Here is a 9,903-nt window from a genome sequence, read left to right as displayed (position 1 = left end):
TACCTTATATAAATAATTTTTAATTATCACACTTAATTTTTGTTTGACATAATTAATATATAATTTTTTATATATTCTTTTGATTATTTATATTTTTTAATGATTTAATATTTAACCATCATATCATTGATTAATCCATTTGACCCAAACCAATAACCCACCACTCAAAAAAGGAAAATATTTTGATTTCTAGGCTGACATTAAATTTTATATTACATTTTCATCATTGATAAAATTATTTCTTATGTATAAAACTTATTTTTGTTTGATATAATGAATTTATAATATTAGAGATTTACCCAATATTTTATTTTTATAAACATATAGCATTAGATATGTGTCCAAAATTTTCTCTATCTTTTTTATTTTTGTGATTCTTTGTTTTCTATTTTTAAAATTTTATTATTTGACTATGACATCATTTAATTTCTAGGTTGATTTTTAATTTGGCATTCCATTTTCATGGTTAATAAAAATACTTCTTACATTACATACTTATGTTGTTTAGTATAGTGAATATCCAATATTAGAGATATCCCCTTTTTTTGTATTGTATATTTTATTTATTTTAGTTTTTTATTATTTAATTATGGAATTGTTTATTAACCCATTTGACCCAAATGGTTGAATTGCTTACCCACCATTGGGAGGGAAAAAAGTGATTTTGTTTTTAAAGTACTTTTGACAATATTTATTTTTATACTATTAAAATTAATGCTATGAATTTAATGATGAGAAATAAATATCTTAAATATAGGATTTAATGAAAGAATATACCTTAGATATAAGATTTGATGAGAAAGAATAAGAAAATAGTTTTATTTCCAATTGGTTTTAATTTTATATTCCATTTTCATCATTAATAAAAGCATTTCTTATTTATCATACTTATCATAGTTTAACATGTCAAACATACAATGTTAAAAATGTTTTCATTTTTTATTTTTATATTGTTTGCATTTTATCTATTTTAATTTTGAATTTTATTATTTAATTGTGGCAACGTTGATTGACTCATTTGGCCCAAAATGGTGTAATTTCTTACCACTACCTAGATGAAAATACTATTTTTTTCTAGGTAGGTTTTGAAAGTATAAGTTTTTATGTTATTGGAATTATTATTTTATTATGTATGGACTTAATTAATTTAATTTAATGATGAGAAGAAACAAAAATGTTTTAAAATATGATTTAATGAAGTTGAATGCAATTTAATACCTTAAATGTTGAATTTAATGAGAGGGAATTGAATGCATTTAATATCTTAAAATTACATCTTTTTAACTCATTTAATATCAATAACCAATTACCCTATTCGCCCTCATTTTTATCAATAAATTTAAATATGGAGGGGTAAATTTTGTCCTCAAAAAATTCTAGAAATACTCTAGAGGCTATTCGTGCTTTTTAAAGTAGTATAGATTTAACTATATTGAGAAAGTTTTACTTTGTCCATCCTCATCCATCATCAAAGTTTTATGCCCCGTTTAGCATTACTCCAAATAATCATTTATGGTGATTCTTTTGGGCCCTGTTTGGTATCACTCTTCATAATTAATTTTGTTGATTCTAAGGATTCTTTAGATGAGAATTTTGTTTAGGACCATATATTTCATATTTCTCATTCGTTTTTAGATGAGAAATTCGCTCGAATGTGTGATTTTCATTCGTTTTGTATGAAAATCTTGTTTAGGACCTTCATCATCACCTGCTAGAAGCTCATCATAAGTCCCATTGTTAATGCCATCATTGTTGGCATCAATGGTTGGCTCATAGTCCAAATAGAACAGTTCACATTCTTCATTATGAACTTGCAAGATATGCTAGTTATTAGAATTGGTATAATTTGTCTATCAAACGATCAAAGAATTGATTCAAATAAATTGGTAATTTTATGGAATTAAATGGGCTTTATTTATGGGTTTTACAGTTATTTAATTGATTGGATCAATTATGGATATCATGCATGAGATGTATGAATGTGAGAGGTGCTACGTCCATGGGTCATAAGCACTTGGCCCATGTTGATTCGATAGTGGCTCTTGTTAAACAGTGTATGCCCTTAGCTCCAATCAGATTGGTGTACTTATGACATTTATTGCAAATGAATAAAATACATATTTGATTCATGTTATTGTGGTGTGTTTCTGTGTAATACCCTTAAACTGGACACATAATGAGACTCGTGTTAGTTTAGAATGTTCACAGTCGTTGGATAAGTCTGGGGAGATTTATCCTGCTAAGGCTGACATTGGTGTGCCCGTACCAGTCAGACTGCGCCATATCCCTTACTGACGGCGCAGTCTCAGTCCTTTCAGCAGTTTGCGTCCACGTCTCTCAGCAGGCAAAGGCGTGCCTGCCACTTTGGAAACATGTCACTCACCCGGGTGAGACGTACGCCACAACGGCCACCTGCGCAGCCCTGGCAGGTAATGGCTGTGGCAGGTGCCCAGTGGCGGTTATGCCCGACTTGATGTGTGTCCCTATAAAAGCACTACGAGCAGAAGAGAAATTTCTTCTTGAGACCTCTAATCCCTCAAGTATAGTGAGAACGCCCTATCTACACTCTTAGCCTTCGTCTCCTTCTTGCTTCTCCTACACAGTACTAACTTAAGCATCGGAGTATCCCCATCGGGTAAACTCCCCGGGGATTCTTCTTCTTCCTCATCTCAGGTACCTTTCGAGAGCTACGTGAGTGCCAACTAGGAGTGACTGGATCGCGCTACATCATTTGGCGCCGTCTGTGGGAAATGCTTTGAAAAGCCTTTCTCTAAACTTTCACATCTTTTTACTCTCCAAAAACTCAACGCTCATGGCTTCCTCTAGCAACATCGGACGAAGCGCGAAGATGAATAACTCCACGGAACAACCCCAGCTTCCTACTGTCTGTATCGGACAGTTCACCGTCCCCCTCTCAGCGGACGGGATCCCTAGTTTAAACGTGCCTCTTGCAGGGGCACCCGTCGTTGCTCCACTCCCTACCACAGTCGGAACAACCTTCATTGAACCCTCGGTTGTGCCCCCAGCGGCCAGCCCGAACCAGCTGGAAGATTTGGTGCAGTGCATGCGGGCCATGTAGGCTCAAATGCAACAATTTCAGCAGTTTCAGGTCTATCAACAGCACATGTTGCACCAGGTCTCTCAGTACCAGTATCAACAGCAATTTCCCCCGCTACCACAACCTCAGCTTCAGTAATCGCAACTCCCTCCTCGGCACCCAACCTCACAGCAGGCTAGGTCCCATCGTCAAGAGGAGCACCTTCCCCGCCAAGGAAAGGCCCCCCCGGAACCCTCCAAGGAGCCAGGCCTCCTCTCGCAGCAGATAGGAAAGGGTGGCCACTCCGGCCTCGCCACGGGAGGTCAGGTCGGAAGGACCCTAGCTCGCCAAGCCCACATCGTCTCAGCCCTCCAAGCCCGATACCCCGTTCTTAGAGAACCGGTTCGAGATCCTGGCCGCAGGCTCCAAGCAGGAGCCCTCTGTCCATAGCCATCACCAGCAGCTTGAGCTGCTTCCCGCACACACCGTTCCTAATAGTACAGAAGTCAGCAGCATGAATGTCGAGCCCGCCAAGAAGCAGAGACGACGCTGCCGAGCTCGCCGGTCTACCACCCACGACCTGTCCGAGCTCGAAGGCAAAGAAGTAAGCTCGGGTGAAGTCAAGGCCCCCATCCTTTCAGTTCAATCCCCCAATCTCCCGAGCTCCTGGCAGTCCCAATTCCTAAAGACTTTAAGCTCCCCCCTCTTGACAAGTACGACGGGTCGTTCGACCCAAACGATCACGTAGATGCCTTCCAATCGCAGATGCACCTGGCAAGAGCCAGCGAGTCGTTCATGTGCGTGGCCTTCTCCACCACATTTAGAGGAGCAGCCCGTACGTGGTACTGGAACCTGGCACCTGGGTCGATAAGAAGTTGGGCGTAGTTCGCACAAGCCTTCACATCCCACTTCGTTACCAGCAAGCGGTGTCCGCGAACTGAAGAGAGTCTCCTCAGCATAGTGCAAAGAGAGGAGAGTCCATCCGGGGCTACATCAAGCGGTTCAACGACGCTTGTATGAAGATACCGCGCCTGGACCCCACCGTGCACCTTGCAGCAGCCAAGAAAGGCGTGACGCATAAGGAGTTCAAGTGGCACATGGTCGTCAACCAACCAACGACCATAACCGAATTCCTTAAGCTCACAGACAGGTTTATAGCCACCGAAGAGGAGATCAACCAAAAGGGCGAGGGCGCGCCCAAAAAGAGGAAGAGGGAAGGAGAGCCTTCCAGCCAAGGGGACAATCGAAAGAAAAAAGATGCAGCTCGGGGAGCGAAGCCGGGTCAGTCGTACTGAGCTCCTGTGGCGGACCAAACTGATTACACCCCACTGAACGCGAAGCGGGCAAAAATCTTGATGGCGATCAAGGACGCCCCGTATGTGAAGTGGCCACCTCGTTTGAGGGGGAATCCCAATGAAAGAAACAAGAATTTGTACTGCAGTTTTCATAGATATCACGGTCATAGTACCGAAAATTGTAAAAACCTCCGCGACGAGATCGAGGAGCTCATCCATCGTGGGTATTTAAGAAATTTTGTACATAATAATAGTAATAGTAATAATAAAGCAGGTCAGCAAGGGGAGCACAGTAAGGATGCTCCCGAGTCCAGCAACAGGTCGGCCGAACAGCCACAGAGGCAGCCTCCGGAAGAGAGGCCGGTTCGGGGGACCATCCACATGATAGTGGGAGGCTCGATTGTTGCGAGTTGTACTTTAGTAGCGGCACAGACGTCAGTTTGTGAGGCCGCCCGAGAAGAGCAGAACCCTCCAAAGCGGTCGAGGATAGAAGAGCCAATTTTCTTCACTGAAGATGACACGCGAGGGGTTCACTACCCCCACAATGACGCACTTGTGATAAAGCTGAGGATGAACGACTTCGAGGTCAGACGCGTACTTGTCGACTCAGGCAGTTTGGCCGACATCCTCTTTAAAGCTGCGTTCGACCAACTTCAGCTGTGGAAAAGTGACCTGAAATCTGCGGACACTCCTTTGGTGGGATTCAGCGAAGAAGAAGTCCGGCCCCTTGGGAAAATAACAATACCTGTGGAAGTCGGCACATGGCCTTGCGTGGTCAGATTCAAACACGACTTCCTGGTGGTCGCGACCCCCTCCCCTTACAATGCCATAATCGGTCGGCCAATCACCCATGTCCTACAGGTGGTGGTCTCCACTTACCATTTGGCTATGAAGTTCCCAACAGACTTCGGTGTGGGGGTAGCGCGGGGCAACCAGCTCGAGTCCCGCAAATGCTACGTCGCCGCCCTGAAGGGAAAGACCAAGGTGGCCGATGACCTCGAACTGGAGCAGCCTACGGAGCAAAGCGGAGAACGAGCCACACTCATGGAAGAAACAGTCGCAGTCCCGACCTCAACAGTTGACCCGGCTCGGACGCTTCAGATCGGTGCTTCCGTTCGAGAACCTCTACGATCCAAACTGTCTGAACTGGTAAGCTTCTTACTCCAAAATTTAGATATTTTTGCGTGGTCCGTGGTAGAGATGCCTGGTATAAACCCCGACCTTATAACTCATAAGCTGAACACTGATCCAGTAGTTAGGCCCGTTAGACAGAAGAAACGCAACCTAGCCCCGGAGCGGTGGAAAGCGGTCGACGAGGAGGTCAAGAAGCTCCTCGCAGCTGACTTCATAAGAGAAGTCCATTATCCGAGCTGGGTAGCCAACCCTGTCCTGGTAAAGAGGCCAACAGCAAGTGGCGCATGTGCTTCGACTACACCGACCTAAACCGGGTTTGCCTAAAAGATTGCTTCCCACTCCCCAGGATTGACCGCTTGGTGGACGCGACCTTAGGGCAGGAATTGCTAAGTTTCTTGGATGCTTATTTGGGCTATAACCAAATCAAGATGGGCCCGATGGATGAAGAAAAGACTGCCTTCATCACGGAGTTCGGTCTATACTGTTACAAGGTTATGCCCTTCGGGTTGAAAAACGCAGGGGCAACCTTTCAAAGGCTTGTAAATAAGTTGTTTGCACCACTAATTGGCAGAAAAGTAGAATGCTATGTAGATGATATGGTCGTCAAAACTCAATTTTCACATGAGTTAATACAAGATTTGCATTCTGTTTTTGAAATTTTGCGTAAATTTAATATGAGGCTGAACCCAAATAAGTGTGTATTCGGTGTGACCTCGGGCAAGTTCCTAGAATACATCATTAACCGGCGCGGTATTGAGGCCAACCTGGACAAAATTAAGGCCATCTTAGATAGGAGACCACCCCGGAAGTTAAAGGAGGTTCAGAGGTTGAATGGCCGCATAGCCGCCCTGAACCGCTTCATGTCCAAATCGGCAGACCGTTGCCTGCCGTTCTTTAAGGCAATCAAAAGCAAAGGGTTCGAATGGACCCAAGAGTGTCAGCTCGCATTTGACAAGCTCAAGAAATACCTCGCTAGTGTGCCAATCTTAACCCGGCCCAAGGAGGGTGATATTTTAGAACTGTACCTCTCGGCAAGCGACGAAGTGGTCAGTTCGGTACTAATAAAAGAAGTAGATCGAGTTCAATGACCCAACTATTATGTTAGTAAAGTATTGTAGGGAGCAAAGACGAGATACCCAGAGATAGAAAAGCTGGCTTACGCATTGGTAATTGCAGCCTGGAAGCTCCGCCCGTACTTCCAGGCTCACACTGTTATCGTTCTCACCGACAAGCCTCTGAGACAAGTCTTACTTAAGCCTGAGGTCTCTGGTCGGTTGACGAAGTGGGCCATTGAGCTCAGCGAGTACGACCTCCAGTACAAGCCGCGAACCGCCATCAATTCCCAAGCCTTAGTAGATTTCATAGCCGAATGCACATTTAGTTCCGAAGTCCCCAGGCTGGTTGAGCACAAGGCTCCCAGCTCGGGTGAGCCCGAAGCTCCCAGGCCGGTCGAGTCCGAACCCTGTGAGGTAGCAGCCAGTGTGGCATCTCTCCTATCTCGGCCAACCGGGAGCTGGGATGAGGAGCCCTGGATCCTTCACGTAGATGACTCCTCGAACCAATAGGGCAGTGGAGCCGGAATAGTTCTGCATGCCCAAGTGGCACGAAACTGGAGTGCGCGCTACGCTTCGAGTTCGCGACGTCTAACAATGAAGCGAAGTACGAGGCGTTGATAGCTGGACTAGCCCAAGCCAGAGAAGTAAAAGCAAAGCACATTGTTATCTGCAGCGACTCCCAGCTCGTGGTCAACTAGGTCACCGACGAGTACGAAGCTCGCGAGCCAACCGTGATAGTTTACTTAGCCAAAGTTAGAGAGGCCCTGCTCAACTTCCAATCACACTTCATCAAACAAATCCCAAGGTTAGAGAACGCTGAGGCCGACGCCCTGTCCAGACTAGCCAGCGCCAGCAACATCACCATGAGAACCATATACATAGAGGACTTGTCTCGGCCTAGCATTCTCGGGGGGGGGGGGGGGGGGGGGGGGGGGGGGGGGTGGGGGGTGAGGGTGAGGGTAGAAGAGGTCACTCCCATCGTTCAAACAGAGCCGAGCTGGATTGACCCACTCCCGAGCTTCCTGCTACACGGGACCCTCCCTGCAAATTGCAATGCGGCCAGAAGGGTGCAGCACCAGGCAGCCAAATATGTCATGATAGACGAACGACTGTACAGGAGATCCTACACGCTCCCCTATCTACGTTGCTTGCAACCTACCGAGGCCGAGCTCGTACTCCACAACACTCATGAGGGGTTGTGCGGCGGGCACTTGGGGGGCAGGGCCCTCACCCAAAAGGCACTTCGACAAGGGTATTATTGACCAACAATGAAGGCAGACGCTATTGAGCTTGTTAAAAAATGCGACAAATGCCAGAAGCATGCCAATATTCACCACCAACCTGCCGCCGATCTCAAATATCTCACCAGCCTGTGGCCCTTCGCACAATGGGGCATTGATCTACTTGGGCCATTCCCGCCGGCAATGGGTGGGAGGAAGTTTTTAGTAGTAGCAGTGGACTACTTCACCAAGTGGGTAGAAGCTAAACCCCTTGTAACGATCACAGCCCGGAACGTCCAAAACTTCTTTTAGAAGAACATCGTGTGCCACTTCGGGTTACCTCGGGTATTGATTTCTGACAACGACAAGCAGTTCGAGGACATCAAATTTCAAGACTGGTGCCAAGACATAGGAATCCGATATAATTTTACTTTAGTCGTGCACCCTCAAGCAAATGGTCAGGCAGAAGTCACGAACAGAGCCATCCTCCGCAGACTGAAAGCACGGCTGGACCGGGCTAAAGGGTTGTGGGCAGATGAATTACCTAGCGTCCTATGGGCTTACCGGACCATGGAGAAGACCGCCACGGGAGAAACACCCTTCAATCTCACCTACGACACCGAAGCAGTGATCCCTGTAGAGATCGAGGTGCCTATGCTGCGACTAGAAGCATACGGTGATCAGACGAATGAAGACGAGCTTCGTACCAACCTCGATCTACTCGACGAAGTAAGGGACCTCGCGTATATCAGGACTACAACCTACCAGCAGAGAGTAGCTCGGTACTATAACGCCAGGGTCAAGAAGCGGAACCTCCGCATCGGCGACCTAGTTCTTCGAAAAGTTATGGTACTTGAGCCCGACGCTGGCAAGTTTGGGTCTAACTAGGAAGGACTTTACCGAGTGAAACGAGTACTCGAGGAAGGAACGTATGAGCTCGAAACCCTCAAAGGGAAGCAAGTACCTCGGGCATGGAATATCGCCAACTTAAGACGATACTATCTGTAACAACTGAGTAGGCCGCAAGCCACTCCCAAAGCCTAAGGGCCAAATGCCGAGCTAACACGATCTCGGCACAATAAGACCCGGTCGCCTCTGAGGCATAAACGAATTTCAAAAGTGAACTATAAATCACTCCCAAAGCCTAAGGGTCAAAATGCTGAGCTAACACGATCTCAGCGCAATCAGACCCAGTTGTCTTCATGACATGGGCGAACTTCAAGTGAGGTGTAAGCAGCTCGGGCTTAAACCCCACCGCGCGTAGCTTGTTCTAGTACGATGATCAAACTAGAGGATAACCGACGAGCATATAGTTCGGGCAACGTGGTAATCACTTCATCGTGCACCATAAAGATGCCTTAAACAATTTAAGGAACAGTTCGAGGTAACAGTTATCGAGCAGTTCTACTTCGGGTATGTAGCTCTAATAGCTTGGGTGTTGAGATCGCCTTAGCAAAGATAAAGAGAGCACACTATACTTAGAAGAAAAAAGGGAGAACTTTCATTGTCATTTCAAAAAAAAAAAAGAGAGAGAGAGAGAAGAAAGAAAAATAACAATGCAATAACCGAGCTAAACAGCTCGGGAAAGTCTGACTATCACAGGGCACAACCGCCCGACAAAAGACTTGTGAAAGACCGGGTTTACGGCACCCGGAAGCCACCAGAAGTCCAGAGAATCACTGCCTCAGGGATCCGCCTCCTCATCCTCTGGGGAGTTAGGCTGCTCTTCTTCCGTTTGGTCCGCCGTCTCAGGAGATAGACCCTTCATAGTAATGCCGTCGAGGTTGAGTTCGGAGAACTTCTTCGGAACCAGCCACCGGCAAAGCTTAAACCCAGAGCGGTATGAACCTGAACCATATTCCGCCTGGAGGTCGTGGAATTCCTGGGAGTCATTAAAATCCCAGACTGCTTTCTCTCGTTCCGCCTCCACCATCTGATCAAAGTTCCGAGTCCGATTTAGAAGAGTGGACTCCAAGTCCCGCACCTGATGCCTGAGGAGCTCCCTCTCCGCCGCCATCCTCGATGATTCCTCCCAGTAACGCGCGCTCTCTTCAGAAAGCCGGGCGATTTGAGCCTCCTGGTCGTGGACGAGCAGCTCTTGAGACTCGCTCCCCTTGCAAGTGTGATGGAGCTCGCCTCGGATCCGGTCGAGCTCGCCCTAG

This window comes from Nelumbo nucifera, chromosome 2, assembly GCF_055504915.1.
Source record: "Nelumbo nucifera cultivar China Antique chromosome 2, China Antique-T2T, whole genome shotgun sequence".
NCBI classification, from domain to species: Eukaryota; Viridiplantae; Streptophyta; class Magnoliopsida; order Proteales; family Nelumbonaceae; genus Nelumbo; species Nelumbo nucifera.
Note: the sequence above shows the minus strand (reverse complement) of the source record.